This window comes from Callorhinchus milii, unplaced genomic scaffold (assembly GCF_018977255.1).
Source record: "Callorhinchus milii isolate IMCB2004 unplaced genomic scaffold, IMCB_Cmil_1.0 Scaffold4, whole genome shotgun sequence".
Lineage (NCBI taxonomy): Eukaryota > Metazoa > Chordata > Chondrichthyes > Chimaeriformes > Callorhinchidae > Callorhinchus > Callorhinchus milii.
In genome coordinates, this window is record NW_024704745.1 from 9,034,941 (window position 1) to 9,054,168 (window position 19,228).

General features: G+C 42.9%; 2 protein-coding genes across 12 annotated transcripts in view; one reads left to right on the forward strand and one right to left on the reverse strand.

Moving 5' to 3' along the window:
* The window catches only part of cmss1 (cms1 ribosomal small subunit homolog), a 154,900-nt gene that overhangs the window by 99,364 nt on the left and 36,308 nt on the right, over positions 1–19,228 (forward strand). Inside the window, exon 1 of one of the 10 annotated variants that reach the window (XM_007895736.2) lies at positions 788–844. The exons of 8 other annotated variants lie outside the window; for them this stretch is intronic. The gene's annotated coding sequence lies outside the window, so the exon portion shown is untranslated. Of the gene's footprint in view, positions 1–787; positions 845–8,740; positions 8,772–19,228 lie in introns of those variants that run through there. One more of the 10 variants, XM_007895737.2, reaches the window with a different exon arrangement.
* filip1l (filamin A interacting protein 1-like) overlaps positions 1–19,228 on the reverse strand; it is a 125,592-nt gene that overhangs the window by 89,802 nt on the left and 16,562 nt on the right. The window lies entirely within an intron of this gene.

The following is a 19,228-nucleotide window of genomic DNA, read 5'->3' on the forward strand; positions in this document are numbered from 1 at the left end:
AGGTTGTGATAGAAAAAACAGATGGAGTAGAGGAAGAGGTCATCTCTCTTAACCATTATTGCACATTATTGTGTTAGAAGATCCCAATAAACCAAACTATTATTTGCTGACAGGTGATTGGAATCGAGCGATTATCAAGCATCAGTTGTAGTAATAATCATCATCCTTGCATTTGATATAGCAAAAAGTGCTTGACAGATAATTGCTATAAAGTGTAGTAATTAAGTATTTGTAGGAAAAGGGGACAATTTGCGCACAGCAATATCCCCAAAACAGCCATAAAAGGAATGACCAGTTAATATGGGGAAATGTTAGCCAGGACACCAGAACAAACTCCCTTTGTTTTAGCAATGGTGTCATAGGAGCTTTAACACCCACCTGACGATTTAGTGCTCCCTTCTTCACTGCACTTGAGTGGTGTTGACTATGGGGCTGACGTGGGCCTTGAATCTACAACTTTCTGACACATAGGGGTGAGTTCTACCAACCCTGAAACCTAATCTGGAAATAGAGATTGTATTTATGGGGTGGGGTGGATGAAGAGAAGTACTATTTATATATAGAAAACAATCCATTGCCCCGACCCAATACAAGAAGAACAGCTCAGCAAATGCCCAGATGTCAACTCTAGTTAGGGCACAATGGAGCACATGTGTCTTCCTCCTTGTTCAAAGTGAAGTGGCTGTACAATAAGTGTAAAATCACCACACTCAAAGAGAACCCAGATCAAGACATTCCTTCATCAGTGTTGAAAAGCCAAGCAAGCTGCGTTAAATCAGTGTTGACTTGTGCAATAAAGCTGAGCAGAGTCCAGCACAGTTCCTCTATCGGGTGTAAACATAAGGTAAATCCTTCTATTTTTTCTGAAGTCGTGTTTACTCTGCTCCCTGTATGTAGTCAGAGGCTGACAAGTGACACATTTACAGGTCTCTACCAGTCTTGGTCTTCAGCTGCCTGTTATTGGCATCCCTGACTGTCCACCTGGGGATGTTCTCCCAACTTAAAAGGCGCTATACAAATGTAATTTGTTGTTGTTGCTGCTTTTGCTGCTGGGGCGGTGGTCCAAAGACTCATCTCTGGTCCCCCCTCCTCTCTCCTCCCTCCCTTGCAATTTCAGGCTAGACTCCACGTCCATCAGAATAGCTGAGATCAAGGGTTCAGCAGAGTGGGACAATAGGGAATCTATCAAATCAGTACCCCTTGTCAAGGCCATGGCCTGAATCCTGACAGTGCTACACAATATTCTATTTTACACTAAAAATCAATCTACCCACTGATATTGATTCTGTTGTCCTTTTAACACTGCAGAACCAACATGGCATTGTGTGCAATTAAGCGAACCTAACACTTTGCAAAAAGTTTTCTGTTATACACAGTACATATCCACATATACACAGTGTATGTCTGGTAAACTGCTGAAGGTCTTTGATTTATCATTGTCTGTGTATTTGCTCATTAGGAACTCTAAATCTCCAAAGTTTTGTTTCAGCTAATGTGATTTTATTTCTATTTCTGGTAATGTGCGAAGGCTGAATAGCATAATGTTTTGTAACTGAGGTTATTGCAGGGTTACGAGGGTTAAAAGAAGGTGCTATCAGGCGCTGAGTAGAAAGGCATTTTGTAAATAAGAATAAATTGTTTCTTAAACAAAGTACATTTAACATGAATGTGTTGATTTGGTTTTTTTCATGTTGCGGTGAATCATATTTTTAAATCGATTCCTTTCTCAGCGAAGCTCTTTAAAGTAAATGTTGGCCTTTTAAAGAGATTGCAGCAGCCTAATCCTTTTGAATCAGACATTCCTGTCCTCTTGCATCAGTGCCCATGTAATTTGATTGATGCTACAAGGTTTGTAGGGTGACGTAATGGTTAAAAGCTAAGTTTACCTGACAATTATCTGTTCTGCTTCACATTTGGATGCAAGGAAGCAGCGTGTTCCCTTATATGATATATAACAGTTGCTTTCCCCCAACCTTGTGATTAAAGCCAATGTCAGTACATAGCTTTCTTCACCCCCCCTCTGCTCACTCAAACTGAATGTTAAAGCCAAGTACCACAGCCAATCTAACACAGCGCCACATCACGTTCTACTTTACCATTGCACTTTGGTGCGCTGTACTTTAGTACAGCCCATTTCAATCAGGGTGTGTATATCTGTGACTGTAATAATAATCCAACAGAATTCATATCAGCTTTGTACGAGGAAATTAGATAAATCTGAAAAAGGATATGGGTAAGGCAGGAGTGTGGGATTAAACAGACCGCTCTTTCAGAGCTCCGGTGTAGGCATGATGGGCCGAATGACCTCCAGTGTTTCTACTGTTCAGGAAACAGAACTTAAATGAACCAGTTCATTGTAGACATCAAAGCCAGCAATCCTGAAGGAGTTTATATACTTGAAGCTTTGTCAACATGGTAAAATTGGAATCCTATTTATTACTTCTGATTAGAGTTGGAATCTCTCTTCTACTAGCACTCTTGTACAGGGTAGAACAACGCCATCCCCTACCACTGACAGATAAAATAAAAGCAACAAGCCCTGTTTAGGCTTGAGATCATAAGAAATTGCAGAAACTGAAATAGATTATTTTTGCCACAGTAAGTCTAGCAAAATATGAATTGGAAGAACATTGACATGGATAAAATTGAGCACTGTGAGACACTATCACGGGTAAAAGGTGCTATATAAATGCAAGTTGTTGTTAGAATATCAACAGGTTATCAGTTAAGCTCTGATTACAATAGGGCTTTGAGAAGACTGACAATGATAACTCTAAGATTTAAAGCTCACTTGGTGGAAATTATTTATTATTAATAATAATAATAATCCTTAATTTCGTATTTCGTATAGCTCATTTCACATCGGGAGGACTTCCCAAAGTGCTTCACTTTAAAGTGTAGTGATTGTGTGTTTTGTGGATGAACATGGCCGCCAATTTGCCAACAGCAATGTTCCACAAACAACCATGACGTGAACGATATTTATTTATAATGGAAGAAAGGAGGAAGACTGTGAAGGGACATAATCCAGCCCAAACTGAAAGGAATTGACAGAATGGATGCAACAGCTTAATTAGCCTTGGCTGTGATCTCAGAAACAGGCAGTTGAAAGCCTCCTGTTAGAGATCAGGAAAATTCTCTTCTCCCTATATAGACACACCACAGACACACTTTCATCATATATACATACGATCAATTCCAATCAGAAGCAGAAGAAATAATATCAATTGCTTAGAATTGGGATGAATGAGTATCTGGTTAAGAATCAGTTTGAGGTTTATACGGGTAAACCAAGGCTTAAATGATCCATTAAGTTATGGAATGCAATCGGTCAGATAGTATGCTGTGTATTGTGATGTTAGATCAGTATCTTGTTGGGGGAATCAAGGTGAATTTTTCTCAGAACTATCGCATGTGGTAATTCACCTTTCCTCAAATGAAATTGAGGAGTGTGTGACATGAGGAGTGCATGACATACAGAATGTACATAGTCGGTTGGAGAGAGTCGGCTTGAAAGGAGAATATACAAATCTTGTAAATGGGGGATACAAATAAAAAATTCCTTGCAAAAGTTCACTGTTTATTCTGGATATGAATGAGCTAAGCTGTTACACACTAAGGTGTGGAGCAGATTGACTAGTTGTGTATGAGCAGTTGTGCTGTATGTAACAAGACTGGACGTGCAAATGATGTAATGGGAACAGATCAGATCTAACAATCTACTACTGAAGAACTTTTTTGGTGGAGGGGGTCAACCGGGCATCTGACACATGTGGAAACCCATTATCATGCTTAAGAGTATCCAAACCGGACTGGGAGTTCCATGCTTGCCAACTACACATGGAAAGCTCTGTAATGGAATGTGCACTCTATCTTAGAGGGATACATCCCAGCTTAACTAATTCCAGAGAGTTTGAGGCACAGGATGATAAGCGCCAAGGTTGAGAAACAAGGACCACACTACCATTAGGGATTTTGCTTGCAAGGTTAACAGGAGCCGAGTAGGGATAATCCCTGCCCGCAGTGACTGGTCTGCTCTTCCAAATTCTGCGATTGAGTGAAGCTGGCTGGTATGTCATCAGCAGTGGTGTGGAGGACTGTGTACCCACCTGGCTCAGAAACTGGACTACTGAGGCCGATATAGAGGATTGACTCAATTCCAACTTTCCAAGTTGCTGGGTCTGGAGCCAGTTCAGCTAAAAGACTAGGAAATGTTGTAACTTTACGTCACCAGAATTTTTTTATCCAAGCAGTTCAGCTGAAGGAGGCAAATGGGAGTCACAGAGATTTATTTGTGATTCACTGCCAGAATACCAACAGCGAAATGACAGTCAATGTGTTTTTTCTTTATAAAACAAAGAGTTTAGTTACCTGCCCTGTCTGCCCCTTCCTCCTGCTTGGAACAATTCAACCCCAGACGGAAGTACTGTATGTGAAATTTCAATCCTTGGGAAGCATATTGTTAGTTAACAGTAGGGTTCTTGTCTGGCAAAGAAATCCCAGAACGTGACTAGCAACTATTGAAACAGATGACTTAATAGTCATGTAGCTGTTACCTAAAGGGGAAGAAAGGCCTAGGAGGAATACTTAGTGTTCAAAGGAATTTCCCCCAGTTAAAGAAGAAAAAAACCACAACCATAAAACATGTTCTTTACCTATATGGGGAATGTTTGAGTTTATAGGGGATCTTTGAGTTTTGCGTGCTTGCCTGCTGGGTTCCAACAACTCATGTAATAAGCAGGGCCAGCAAGCTCGTGGAGTGGCTTTGCTGGTTCTGTAGCAGTAACTACTTTGCCCTCCCCACATCCCCTGAGGAAACCATTTGAGCTTGCAGCAATGTTTCACCAGTACCATTCTTTTGCAGCTACAAATCAATCCCTTCCAGCTACCAATCAACCTCTTCTCAACCTCTTCCAGCTAATCTAGAGCAATTGCTCCCATTAAACTAATTGTAGACACTCTGAGACACACCCAGGCCCTTCCCTGTACAATGTGTCATCGGAATCACCTAGGAAAGTGTATGTTCTCTGAGCAGGAGGATTCCTTGTGGGACAGTTAGGATATTATAATGACTGCATATTTGCTTAGAGCAGTAAGTGCTATCGTAGACCTTTCAATTCCTCCGATGATTGAGAAACTCTTTCTAGTTTCCTTATCAGCTCTTAGATCTCCATCCTCTTGCATTAACTTGATGGACTTGAATGTTCCTGGGATCTTTACACTTTGTTTATGTTTATTTTAGTAGCTTTAACTGAGAACCCATTGTCCTCATCTCAGGACAGACACCAGGAAGTATTTCTTTACCCAGAGGGTAATTAGTAACAGGAATGGGGTTACCAGGAAGGTGGTTGAGGCCAGAACTCTGGGATTCATGTGAAACAGAGCTTGATACTGTAATGGGAGGACAGTAGAGCGGGTGTTCTGAAAGGACGAGATCAAATGGCCTGAAGGGTCTTCTTCATTTGAACTGATCTTGAATTCCGTTGATTTTGTGATCTGTGTCAAAATGACAAGTAATCTATCTAACTGACTACTTTGTAATAATAATAATGCTTGCATTTGGTATAGCGCCTTATCACATCAGAAGGATGTCTGACAAAGAAATTGAATGACTGTGTATTTGTAGGCAAACATGACAGCACAATTGCACACTGTATGGTGGTCCCACAAACAGTCATGAAACGAATGACCAATTTTACTTTGGGTGATTGTTGACCTCAACACCGGGATAAACTCCGTTCTCTTTTCGAATACTGCCATGGGATCTTTAATGTCCACTCGGACAGGCAGAGGGGACCTTGGTTTAACATCTCATCCGAAGGATGCCACCTTTGCCACACTCTAGCACTCCATTGGAGTGCCATCTTACACGTTTGGCTCCTGAGGGCCGAATGTCCTTTTTGAGAAATGTCCACTGGCCGCATAAGCAATATTTTTGTGTTTCCCTTCCAGAAACATAACATAACATCCCGGGTTATGGAGGGAGCAGGTGGGCCAGATGAAATGGAGGGAGAGGGGCCAGATGCAGCCCTCTGGCCGCCAGTTGAACCACTCTGGCTTAGATTATTTGGGCGAGAGTGTTAACCCTATATGATTGAACCATTAGAATCATGTCTAGAGATCAATAATTCACAGGCTACAAAGTGTAAGAACCTGAAACAACATAATTCCGCCCTGGTCATTCCGATCATACAGTGTGTCCTCTCTCAGCATCTAACCATTAACTAATGTGTACCCCTGTGTTTGTGAGTTCCCTCCGAAGAAAAAGGGCTCAGTGACAAGTTATCCAGAGTGGCAAGTTAGGCATATGTATAAATAAATGACAAAATGTGGCAGGGATATTGACTGCATGATGACTTAAGTGACAAGTTAAACCAGGGTCGGGTTATCAGGAGTTCACTGCTCACTGTTTATTCAGAGAATTGCTGTATTCAACAGAGTTTTACCAGATACTTAATATTCATGGTGCATTTTGGTGCACAGATGCATTTTAGGAAATCTATTATTAATATCGAGGTTACATTATGCACTCTTGAGACAAAATTCAATGGCTATGGCTCACTGTAAAACCATAATTCCTTTGGGAAGTGAGGAGGGGTGTTGGGTGGTGTGGAGGTGGTTATAGGTGTAACAGTAGCTTCTAAATGATGGACTACATTTTGAACCAGTTTCATAACCGTTGGAAAGCTCATGCCCAGTTAGTTATGTTGCTCGAACACTAACAGGATTTTCTTTTAAGGAGAAAAAATCCCTCAAATCTTTGTAATTGTTAAGACGTCCATTTTTTTTATTCCACATAAAAATAAATGAAGAATTCTTGCGGGGTGAAGTCAGGCTGAAATGAAAGCTGGGCCTATAATTTACTAAACTGGAAAGGTCTGAGAGCCTCAACAGAGCTGCAAAAATGTGAAGATTGCATGTTCTGAACCATGTCTGGCTTAGATCAGCCTGTGTTTTGCTTTATAGCCCTTTATATTGAAGCTGCCTTTTACAAGCATCTTTAATTGGTTAAGGTTTGATTGACATAATGGACTGAAAGTGGCCGATGATGTAATGCGGTGCTGCGGAAGATGTCGATTGTCCCGTTTGGAGCTCATATCTCTTCTGAAGAGGCCACAATTCAATTAGTTCCTGCCTATATATTTTCCGCGTTAAACTGCCAATGAAACCTTATGGTATAAGTCGCTGAGACGCCCTCCTCAAATTGTAAGTTACTGCGAGTGGAGAGTTGCGCCAAAAAAATGATATTTACTCAATTATTTTAACTTGATACATAAAAGATATTGTTGCAGAAAGAAAAAATGCACAACTGGCAGCCATCCTCTATTTCTTTTCCCCCCTTCAGCAGAAGCAGAACCAATTGCACTTCCCATCAAAATCAATGGAAAAATAGGATCCCGGTCATGCGTTTATATCTTAATTCCATCCTGAATTTGATTTCCTTACAGTAACACTTTGGCTTGTCTTCAGATAATAAGCCACTTTATTTTCTGAACTTCCAAATTGAGTCAGTCTGACTCGGCTGGTAGTACTGTCACCTCTGGGTCAGGAGGTTGAGGGTTCGAATCCACATAAGGACATCTAGGCAAATGCCCCTACTCCAATACTGAGGGAGATTACTCCAGTGGAGTTGCCTCCTTCAGCTGAGACGTTCATCTGCTCGATAGAGATGCCATGACATTGCTTAAATTGAAAGCAGTGTTTGTTCTGACCACTATTTATCCAAATTCACTCCAAAAATAAAGTGCTTGTTCGTTTCATTGCTATTTTTGGCCCTCGATGGGTAAATAGATCTCAGTATTATGTAGGTAATTAGAGAATAGTTTTGTTAAAAACAACTGCCTATTTGATTGGGATAAAGAGTAAACCAATATGAAAGTCTACCGCAGTACTCACTGGAGCAGATTCATTATCAATGTTATTCAAAGCTCCTGAGGCTTTGCCAATCTTCTAAATCTCACCTCATGGCTGTTTTTGTAGGACATTGCCATGCGCAAATTGCCTGCTGTTTTTGCCCACAAAATACACTTTACAGCACCTTTGTAACATCCTCCTAATTTGAATGGGATTGTATTAAATATAAGGATTATTATAAAGACAATTTGGTTTACTTCTGGAGGTAGACAAGCAAACTCTAAAACTTTCGGGTTGCTTCTGGGAGTGCAAAGGGTTAAAATGTATATTTCCACCGTGCTGACATCCTCTTGATACTTATGAATCCTGATGTCATCTCCAACCAATTAAATAGACACATTCCACATGCAGAACATCATCTCAGTCAGTCAATAGTCCCACATGCCCGGAGTTAAGTTATCAACAGGACAAGCTGCTGGGCAAAATAAAACCTGTAATGACAAGAATATTTTATGCTTGTTTTGTTTAAAACAAAAACTTTGTTGTTGGTAAAGCGCAGATTCAGAAATAATTACATGGGATCGTGCTGTCAATACCTGTTTTACCTTAAAGATTACGCAGCAATTATTCTTAATGTCCTCTTTTGTTTGTCTGCCTCAGTAGGTCGGAATCTTTCTGTTTAAACAATGGACGGTCCATGCCGTGGGCTGCTATCTGGTATAATAATAATCCTTGCATTTCATTTTTTGAAGGAATTATTACCCCCACAAAAGCGATCGACCAATCGACTAACAACCGGGTTTCTACTTATTGCTAAGTAAACAGACGTGTGGAGTAAGGAAACATTTTGCCCTGCCGGGAATCAAACCCAGGTCTCTCGTTTGCAATGGGAGTGCTCTAATCACGGGACTCCACAGGTATAGAACTTTTCTTGTCGGGAGTAAGTCTCAAAGCATTTCTTCATCCTCATCCTCATCCTCGCTTGGCAGCTAAAACGCTGGAGTCAAGTCAACCCTCTGTGGTGGTCTCGGTTGTCTGGTTCCTGAGTCAGGTGGGTCCACAGTTCTCCAGGGCATGGCTGATGATAGAGCCTGACTCATCGGTAGAACCCGGATGGGCAGATTGATCACTGTAGCAGGGATGCTTCTCACTTCGCTCCTAATAACCCTGCAAGCCAAAGCTTTAGTGAGTCGTGGTGGTCCCAACTTTACAAGTAGTGGGAAGCTTGCCAGACAGGGCTCTCAGTGATAAGCAACGTGGTTTTAGCTGGTTCAACTCCAGCAGTATCCCAGCACACACTCTGGGTTGCTCAAGCCTTGGCTCTTTCCAATCTACGCTGAATGTTCTCTACATTTGTCAGATTTCCAGCTGACGCCCACGTAATGTATTCCTGTAGTCCTGCTTGCTCCCCACATCCATCCATGTTGGTCTTTTCAAACATATTATTACTTTTTTTAAAAAAATCATGGTGCCCACTTCAACAGTGGTTTGTGGCAGAGAATTCCACCTACCAATCACTCTCTGTATAAAGAGTGTTTTTTCCCAATCTCTCCCTAATTCCTTTGTGATTGCCTCAAATATGACTGACCTGCCAACCAATGGAAATAATCCACCGTAATTTACAACAACAACTTGCATTTATATAGCACCCATCACGGCGCTCTCAGGAGCCCTTAAAGCGCTTTAATTTACCCCATCATAAACCTTCATAATCTTGAAGACCTCTATCAGATCACTACTGGAGCTTTTCAAATAATAAGAAGAAAATAATAATCCTTACATTTGGTACAACAACAACAACACGATTACATTTGTATAGCGCCTTTCACAACGGGAATATACTGTGGGGAGAGCATCTCAAAGCACTTCAAATGAAAGCAGGTCTAACTTCTCAAATCTTTCTTAATAGATGAACCCCCCACCCACCCCCCATCCATAATAACACCCTATTGAATCTGCGTTAAACTTTTCCTTCAATTATTTTTTTATCCTTCCAAATAATGGGGTGCCCAAAATGTGCATAATTCTCCAAGTATTCCTCAACTAAGGTCCTGTTTCACACTATCTCCTTGCTTTTCACATGCCTCTATACACAAAAACAAGGATTCCAATTTTGCTTTTTTTGGGGCAACAGCAGCGATTTGTTAAGTTAAGGCTCTTCAGCCTCCAAAAGAGAATGGCTCAGTGGGGACCATGTGGAGGTATATAACAACAGCAACTTGCATTTATATAGCCCTCACGCAGGGTAACGTCCCAGAGTGCTTGTCAGTGGTGGAGCATGAAGGGATTTGAAAATGAGTGCGAGGTTCAGTGGAAACCATACAAACTGCACGGTGTCCATCTGTCCAAGGAGAAAATCGTAACCAATGTCTTCTATTAGAAGCTATTGGAAAACGCTGCAATAAATTGCTCAAGGACATACTTGAAAGTTTCTATACTTTGTCACCAGTCCTAAATTTGACTACATTCGGTAGAAGGTGTGGGTTCAAGCCCCACGTCAGGACTTGGAACTCACATAGCCTAAGCTGACACTCCATTGGAGTGCTTGGCATGGGCTGCATTGTTGAAGATGCCATCCTTTCGATGAGACGTTAAACTGAGGTGTCTATTCAGGTGGATGTAAAAGGTCCTGTGGTACTATTTGAAAAGAGAAGGGAGTTACTCCTGGTGTCGTGGCCAACAGTCTTTCAAAATAAAATTGGTTATTCAGTTCAGGACTGTTTGTGGGACATTGTTGCATGCAAAATTGGCTGCCACATTCGTCTACGAAATTCACAGTCGCTGCATTGACAGTATATCCTGTAAAGCAGTTTGAGCCGCCCTCCTGACATCCTGTGAAAGGCATTAAATCAAATTGCAAAGATTGCCAATATTATTACTCGGAAACCTAAAACAGGAGTGTCAACCATTCATTGTTGTAAGTGCCAGTACAGGCTCCGGGGTGTAAGGGAAGGAGCAGCAGGAGCTCACCGAGTGTTTCTGTCTTGATGAGAACAGTGATGTTCCATTGCTCCTAGCAACAGCAAACTTTACAAACCATGACCTCACACCGGGCCAATCAGGGTCGTCCATTTACCTACCTCACAACACTAGATTTTCCAGAAAAAAATAATCCCACACATATTATTGTGAAAACGCCAGAGGATAGCATACCAAGCGCTTGGGAAACAGGTCACGTCAACTCAATACTGGTGCACACAGATCGTTTGGCTGCTGCAGTTCCTGCAGAGTAACCCCTTAATGTTGCTGTACTGATAATTGCCTTGAAATCCCGGTAGGTGCACAGAACATGGAAATGTATTGCACAAAAGAAGGCCATTCGGCCCATCTAGTCTGTGCTGATTCTTTTAACGAGCAATTTCTTCAGTCCCATTAGCCTGCTCTTTCCCCATACGCTGAGGGTAAGGCACTATACAAAGGTAATTTGTTTGTTGGTTTGTTTGTTTGTAGTTTACTCCTTTTTAGTTATCTATCTGGTACCCTCTTGAAACAAATTGTGGAGTATTTGAGTGAGGTTGTAGGAGAAATAGGTTATTTTTCGTCCTTGCTGCAGCACTGCCCACTGAGTGGTTCTAATCCAAGACGCGCATTTTCCAAAGCAGCGTGGACCGTCTCAGAAGACGCCTCTGCTGTACACTGAGAGCAAGGATTCTTCCCACTCAGCTCCTGTTAACCCTGCAAAGGTTAAGACAAAGGCCTGACTGGTAGGGTGGTCCTAGTTGGACAATCAGTGGGACGCTTGTCGGACAATGCTTTCAATGGCAAGCTAAGCAGTTTTAGCTGGTTAAACTCCAGCAGTACCCCAACACACGCTCCCAAGCCTTGGCTCTCACAGCTCCGACGTGTGTCCTTTAAGAAAGAAACAAGGAAAGAAACAGAACATGTGGAATATTGATAGATCGTTGAGGTATTCGACCAAGGGATGGTTTGAAGTCCGTATGAACTGAGAATGTGTTTACGGCTGAGACCATGAGAAATTGCAGGCCTCTGGTTCAGATCTGAATATTCAGTGAGGAATAGACCAGTTGGCCAAAATATAATTTCGGGTTAGGATTCCACTTTTAGGTTAGCATTAAAATTCTAGATTTTTGGTGGTAAGCAATAAAGTGGCAGTGGTTTTTATTTTGAAACATTGCAGAAAAATTTAAGTTTGAATAATAGTAGAGACTGTATCTATGTTGAAAAGCCGTTGATTTTTACTTTTTGCATCGAAAGCAAACTATAAGCACACACGGATAGTGTCTTAAAGCCTCCTTTTTTATATAAGATTTGTTCTCTGGCTCTTTCCCCTACATCCCTTAATGTTATTATAGTGAAGTATATCTCTAACATATGGTGCATTTGGTACCGTTTGTACAAGGCTGTACTTGCCTATTGGCAATAGATGATTAGGGTAGCAAAGATGGATACCAAGATACTGTAGCATGGACCACGGGAAAACATGTCTTTGTCCCTATGATTTCCCCTCCCCAACCTCCACAGCCCCTTGCTCAATGAATTCCAGATCCAAGGAAGTTGAAGGCAAATGAAGGACAAATCCTTTCAGTGGTGTGTGTGGGGGGGGGAGTGGGGAGTAAAATAAAAGGGAGCATCACCACAATGTGATCTTGAGGTCTGTCTCCCTGTCTTCTCACAAAACATATCTACGAGCATTCACTTTGCCCACAAAATACAGTCACTCCACCTTACAGTAACTCCTGTGAAGCGCTTTCAGATGCCCTCCCGACGTGAAAGGTGCTACATGCAATGCTAGGATTATGATTCCTGCTCCCTCAGCACAATGCTGGATCACAGCGAGGTCTTCGAAATCCAAAGAAACCATCTGCGTTCTTGAGCTCCATCTGCACCAAGATGACTAATGCTTTCAGCGGTATTGCAAATGTTTTACTCTTCACATTCCTGAATGCCAGAATTCATAACATAAAAACTGCAAGGATAAATTTTTGGGAGGAAATAATCGCTGACGATCAACTAACCCATGGACAGAGGGGGGTGCATGGAAATAACTGACACAGCAGCCTGGCTCAGTTGACAGCACTCTTTTCTCTGAGTCAGAAGGCTATGGGCTCAAGGCTTTGATGTTGGACTCACATTGTCTAGGCTGACACTCTAATGCAGTGCTGAGGGTTGTTACATTGATGGAGGCGCCGTCCTTCGAATGAAATGTTAAACCACGGTCCCGTCTGCCTGTACAGACGGACATTAAAAGTCCCACTGCACCTTCAAAAGAGAAGGGAGTTTCTCCCGGTGCTCTGCCCAGGAATCCCCCAGATAAACTCCATCATTCACTTTGTGGCTGTTTGTGGGTACATTGCTGCGTGCACATTGGCTTATGTGTTCGTCTACAAAAATACAGTCGCTTTACAGTAAATTCTGTGAAGCAATTTGAAGCGTTCTCTCAACCTGAAAGGTGCTGTATGTATGAGTCCTGTAGCTCAGTGGTTAGAGCACTCGCTTTGCAAACGAGAGACCTGAGTTCAATTCCAGGCAGGGTGAAACCTTGGGCAAGTTTCCTTACTCCACACAGAGCCTAATAATAATCCCTCCAAAACCAAAACAATAATAAATTGGTCATTTTCAATCTACGACTGTTTGTGGGACATTGCTGTGCGCAATTGGCTGCCGCGTTCGCCCACAAATATACCTGGATGCAAGGATCACAACTCTCGATTTGATGTACTGCAATACAGTCTGTGGCACAAACAGCCACAATAATCCCTCCAAAACCCCAAACAATAATAAATCGGTCGTTTTCAACTCACGACTGTTTGTGGGACATTGCTGTGCGCAATTGGCTGCCTTGTTCGCCCACAAATATACAGTCAATTCACTTTACAGTGTGTTCTGTGAAGCGCTTTGGGACGTCCTCCCGACGTGAAAAGCGCTATATCAAATGCAAGGATTATTATTATTACAAGGATTATCATTATTGAATAGCAAACAGTCCCTAGAATGGTGTTTTTCAACGAAAATAAAGTGACAGCAGAACGCGAATTCTTGAGTTTTCCACCTTGTTTTTGAACACAGTTGTTCTGCATAGTTTCTAAAAAAAAGAAGAAAATGGGTCGATGGGAAGAGTGGGAGATTAGCGCGTTCCCTTTTAAAAACTAAGGTATAAGTAAAGCAAGTGCTACTGTGGAGAATCTTTCCTGCAGTATGGTACGGAAATCCCGAACCATCTGTTCTGTTTGTGTTGCGGGAGTCATAAAGGTCATATCCCACTCTCCGCACCTGGCCACACAGATTTTAACAGTCAAAATGGACTGATTTAATTTTAGTTGCCTTCTCCCATTTCTTCCTGTGTCTTTGACCGGCTTTCAATGCTGTGTTTATATTACATTATTTGCAGCGAATCGATGCAGCGCTCAGGTTTTTTAATAACGAAAATGTTGCAGTGTAAAACAGAGTTGAGCTATTGGCAGTGGAGTCTTGTTTGTGTGTGTGTGTGTGCTTGTGTGTGTGCATCTACATGAGTGTGTGTCAGCCTGACTCAGTTGGTAGCTCTCTCACCTCTGAGTCAAAAGGTTGTGGATTCAAGTCCCATGTCTGGACTTTGAACTCATGTATTCTCGGTTGGCACTCCAATGCTGAGCTGGGGGTGCGTTGCATTCCTGGAGGTGCCGTCCTTCAGATGAGATAGGTCCTATCTGTTCAGACGGATGATAAAGATCCCATGATACTATTCGAAGAGTGTCCTGGCCAACACTCCCCCAAATAAAATTGGTCATTCGCTTCATGGCTGCATGTGGGAAATTGTTGTGTGCAAAATTGACTGCACATTTGCCTACAAATGCTTAACAGTATATGTTGTGAAGGACTTTGAGATGACCTCTCAATATGAAAGGCACTACACTAAATGTAAGCATTAATATTATATTATAGTATAGTCTAGATGCTTTAAGGAGCATTTCAGTTTGCACCGCTGCAGCGTAAAGGTCAAATCCATTTGTTGTCTCTCTGTGTCTTTGAAGGCCATACAGTCAAAATGCTTAAACCTCATGCAAAGTGAACAAGTTATTGAGGCAACACAGTACTGAATCACGGTTTCACTGTAGTCTGATATGGGCTGCTTTTTTGTTGGCCTTTTTTAGACAAGTCATAAGTTTTTATCAACAACTACAAAAAACAAATACATTTTCGCAGGTGGATCTAGGTGAAAAGTCAGTTCTGTTAGGTTAATATTTCACCAAGTTTTATCATATCATTTTTGCATTTGATATAGCGCCTTATCACGGCATTGAGACGTCTCAAAGCGCTTCACAGAATATACTGTGAAGTGTAGTGACTGTGTGTTTCGTGGGTGAAACGTGGCAGCCAATTTTTTTTGGCAGGAGTGGGGATTATTATTTGCCTAAGTTTTCGCCCTGCCGGGAATCGAACCCGGGTCCTCTCGTTTGCGAGGTGAGTGCTCTAACCACTACGCTACGGGAGACACAACTTGTAAATGCGAGTTATAGAGAGAGAAAGACAAACAACAACATACATGCTCTCTCACTCACTCACTCTCTCACTCACTCTTCCTCTGGCTCACTCTGCCAGACTGGGACACATATAAAGAGAAGTGAACGGCTGTAATACTCCATAAGTCAAATGAAATGAATGCTTTAACTGAACAATGCCCAAAATTTCATTTGTAGTTTACATTGGGGTTTCACACCTACTTACAGCAAGGAAATGTTACACCTTATCATTACTAACCACAGTGATGTTCTGTACATGGGATGGATGTAACTTAAGATTGGGTATTTTTCCTGGGTGGGGTTTGGTTTAGGAAAAGAATCTCAGATAATGCTTTAAACCACAACGCGGTCATGTTTATAGGAAACGATTGCGTAACTGCACAGGAAGTGTTAGGCACAATGGGTTGTAATTTGCAGAATAGGATAATAATCCTTGCAATTGCACATGATACCGTGCTACTGACCAAGCCAGGCTGATACCAGGTTGATACCAAGCGGACACCAAGTTGACAGCAGGCTGCTAGGATTTCTTCATAAGGAAAGTTAGCATTGATCTGAAAATTCTAGAAATCGATTGCATTAAATCAGGGTTCCCGCAGATTGCCGTGACACAGTTCTAGTCGTCGGAAGGAGCCCTCTTTTGCATGATGTGGATTTCTTATTAAAGAATCCTGTGAAGGAATACCGCAAATTAGACTCGCCGTCCTCAGCTCAGTGAAGGTTAAGTGTCCACGATGATCTGATTTAGGCTTATGAGGCAGAACAAACACAAAATGATGCATTGCCCTTGCACATTTCATTGAATGCTTTTGCAAGAGTAGAATCAAAACTGCGTGTCAGCCTGGCTCAGTTGCTAGCAATCCTGCTTCTGAGTCAAGGTTGTGGGCTGGCCCTCAAGTGTGGTGCTGGGGGAGCGCTGTAATGTCAGTCGTACCGTCCTCCAAATAGGATGTTAAAATGAGGTCCTGTCTGCCTGTGCTAGTGGGCATTAAAGATACCATGACACTAGTTGAAAAGGGTTTCTCCCGGTGTCCTGGCCAACAATCCTCCAGATAAATCGATCGTTCACTTCCTGGCTGTTTGTGGGACAATTGTGTACAAATTGACTGTAACGTTCACCAACAAAATACAGTCACTAACACTTTACATGAAAATTATGTGACATCCTTGACATCTTTTGAAGCTTGCAGCAACAACAACAACTAAATGACACTTGTAAAGCGCCTTTCACGTCGGGAGGACGTCCCAAGGCGCTGGACAGACAGAGTTACGGACCCGAGTTGGGGGTCGGGGACAGTGGAGAGCAGGGGCGGGAAGCATGGAGATCGAAAGCACTGTTGAAGTGCAGGGTCTTGAGATGGGTCTTGAAGGTGGCAAGGGAGGGGGCGAGGCGGAGGGGCTGTAGGATGGTGTTCCAGAGGGTGGGGGCAGAGTGGCAGAAGGCCCAACCACCAATAATGGGGTGAGCCAGGCGGGGGACATGTAGCAGGTCGGAGCCCGCTAAGCAGAGAGAGCGAGCAGGATGGTAGGGGGTTAGGAGGTCACAGAGGTAGAGGGGAGCAAGACCGTAGAGGGCTTTGAAGGTTGCAATACCCAGTCAACAACAACTTGCGGTTACTTATGATGCAGGGTAGCCTACCAGAGCACTTCACAGTGATGGAGCGTGATGCCGAACCGGGGGGAGGGGCAGGTGACCATAGGCACGGTCGAATAGGAAGATCTTCAAGCATGGCCTGAAGAGGGGGAAGGAAGGAGCAAAGCCAAGGGATAGAGGAAGAGTGTTCTAGCGTTTCGGGGTGTAATTGCTGAAAGTGCGCCTGCCGATGATGGAACGGAGGGCACGAGGAACATGCAGAAGGCCGTAGCCTGTCGAGTGGAGGCAACGGGTTGTGGGATGAGGGATAAGCAGGTCGGAGAGGTAGGGAGAGTCCAAGACACGAAGGGATTTGAAAACCTGTGTGAGGATCTTGAAATTGAACCGTTTGGGGTTAGGGAGCCAGTGGAGGCTGGCTAGAACTGAAATGATGAGAATTTGGAGTTAAGTGCGGGTGAGTTTGCGAGTTTGGGATCATCTGGATCCTGTGCAGGGTGGGGCTGGGGAGACTGGCGAAGAGAGCATTTGAAAAGTCGAATCAGGAAGTGACGAACACATGGATGAATGTTTTGGTTGAGTCTGGGGTAAGGTACGGTCGGAGGCGGGCAATGTGGCGGAGGTGGAGGAGGCAGTCTTGATCAGGGACTGGATGTGGGGAAGGAAGGACAGCCATGGGTCGAACCTGATGCCTAGGTTGCGCACTGGTTCAGTAAGTCTGAGGAATAGGCCGGGGAGGTTGAGAAGATCAGAGCCACAGGATAGAAGACGTTGACGGGAGCCAATGAGTATGGCTTCCCTCTTGTCAACATTTAGTTGTAGGGTTAGGGTTAGGTTTACAGTAGGTGAAGTGCTATGTGGTGCTTTGAGGGATTCTGACTTGATAAGGTGCTATATCAAACCCAAGTATTCTTATTATTAATCAGCCATTTATTCAGGCTTCTGAGGTAGAGTGTATTTTGTTGTTGGAGTCAGTTGTAATTAAAAAACAGGGAAATTACACAATGATTTTGTCCGGAAACCTCTAAACAAAGGGTGAGGTTTTATATAAAATAAAACTGCTCCACATTTTTCTTGCCTTTGTGGCAGCAAAAACATGTCAAGTATTTCTTTCTACAAAAAGGGAGGAAACCTGAGGCGTTTGGCCACAAAACACACTGTCTCTGGACTTTACAGTGTATCCTGTGAAGTGCTTTGGGACGCCCTCCACGTGAAAGGCGCTATATCAGATGCAAGGATTATTATGATTATTATCCTGTGAAGCACTTTGAGACGTCCTCCTAACAGGAAAAGCTCTATATCAAACGTAAGGGAAAAAATCTGTAGTGATGGTGCGATCGGGGCAGGGGGCTTCCGCGGAGGTGATTGTATGATTGTATCTTTTTCTGTGAGTTTGAAAGGAGATTGACCTTGGCGGGCGGGCCTTTCATCTTGTGAAAGTGGAACGAGGGATTAGCCAGCTACACTCGGGAGGATAAAATTAAATCCGATCCGTAACCGATCTAAGAAACAAAGTTTGTTGGCCAGGCACAAACAGTACAAGCTGTAAAAGAGCTGGGAGAGCTTGGGTTTCATCTGTAGCAATACATCATAACCCGAGGGATGGCGCCGTATTCAGTAGCGAATGCTGATGTTCCCGAGCAATTTAACCCGTTGAGGGCGCTCGCAGTTCTATATGGAACCAAGGCTTCGCTTTAAATCAGCCGTGCCAAGCACGATCCTTCTCAGAACGGGATGCTTCAAGTAGAGGACGTTGTACTTTACGAGCACAGCACTTCAAAACCGCCAAGTGCTTTTAATTGCAGGGTGCAACTTAAGACTCAGAAGTTTGTGGGTTCAAACCCCACGTCAACAACAACAACAACTTCCATTTATATAGCACCCCTCACGCAGGGTAGCTTCGCAGAGTGCTTAACGTCAGCACGTTGAACTCACAAAGCTGAGGCTGGTGCTCCAGTGCACTGCCTTTTCACGGAGGAGCCATCCCTCCTTACTGTTCAGATGGACATTAAAAGATCGCAGGGCACTACTCGAAAAGCAAAGCACTGTGAAGTGCTTTGAAACGTCCCACTGACATGATCACGTGCTGTATCAAATGCAGGGATTGTTATTATACCTTTACACCTCCTGTTAACGACTGCTGGAAATGGCAGGGCAGATTGTATACTTCCCTGTTATTTCCAGCAGTTGTTAAAAGCAACACTAGGGTGGAGAAAGCACTGGTTCTCACTTTGCTTAACGTCAAGCCTTAGGATAAGAGTGAAAATATACACATTAATTCAATTTACAGTATATTCTGTGCAGCTCTTTGAATCGTCTTGAA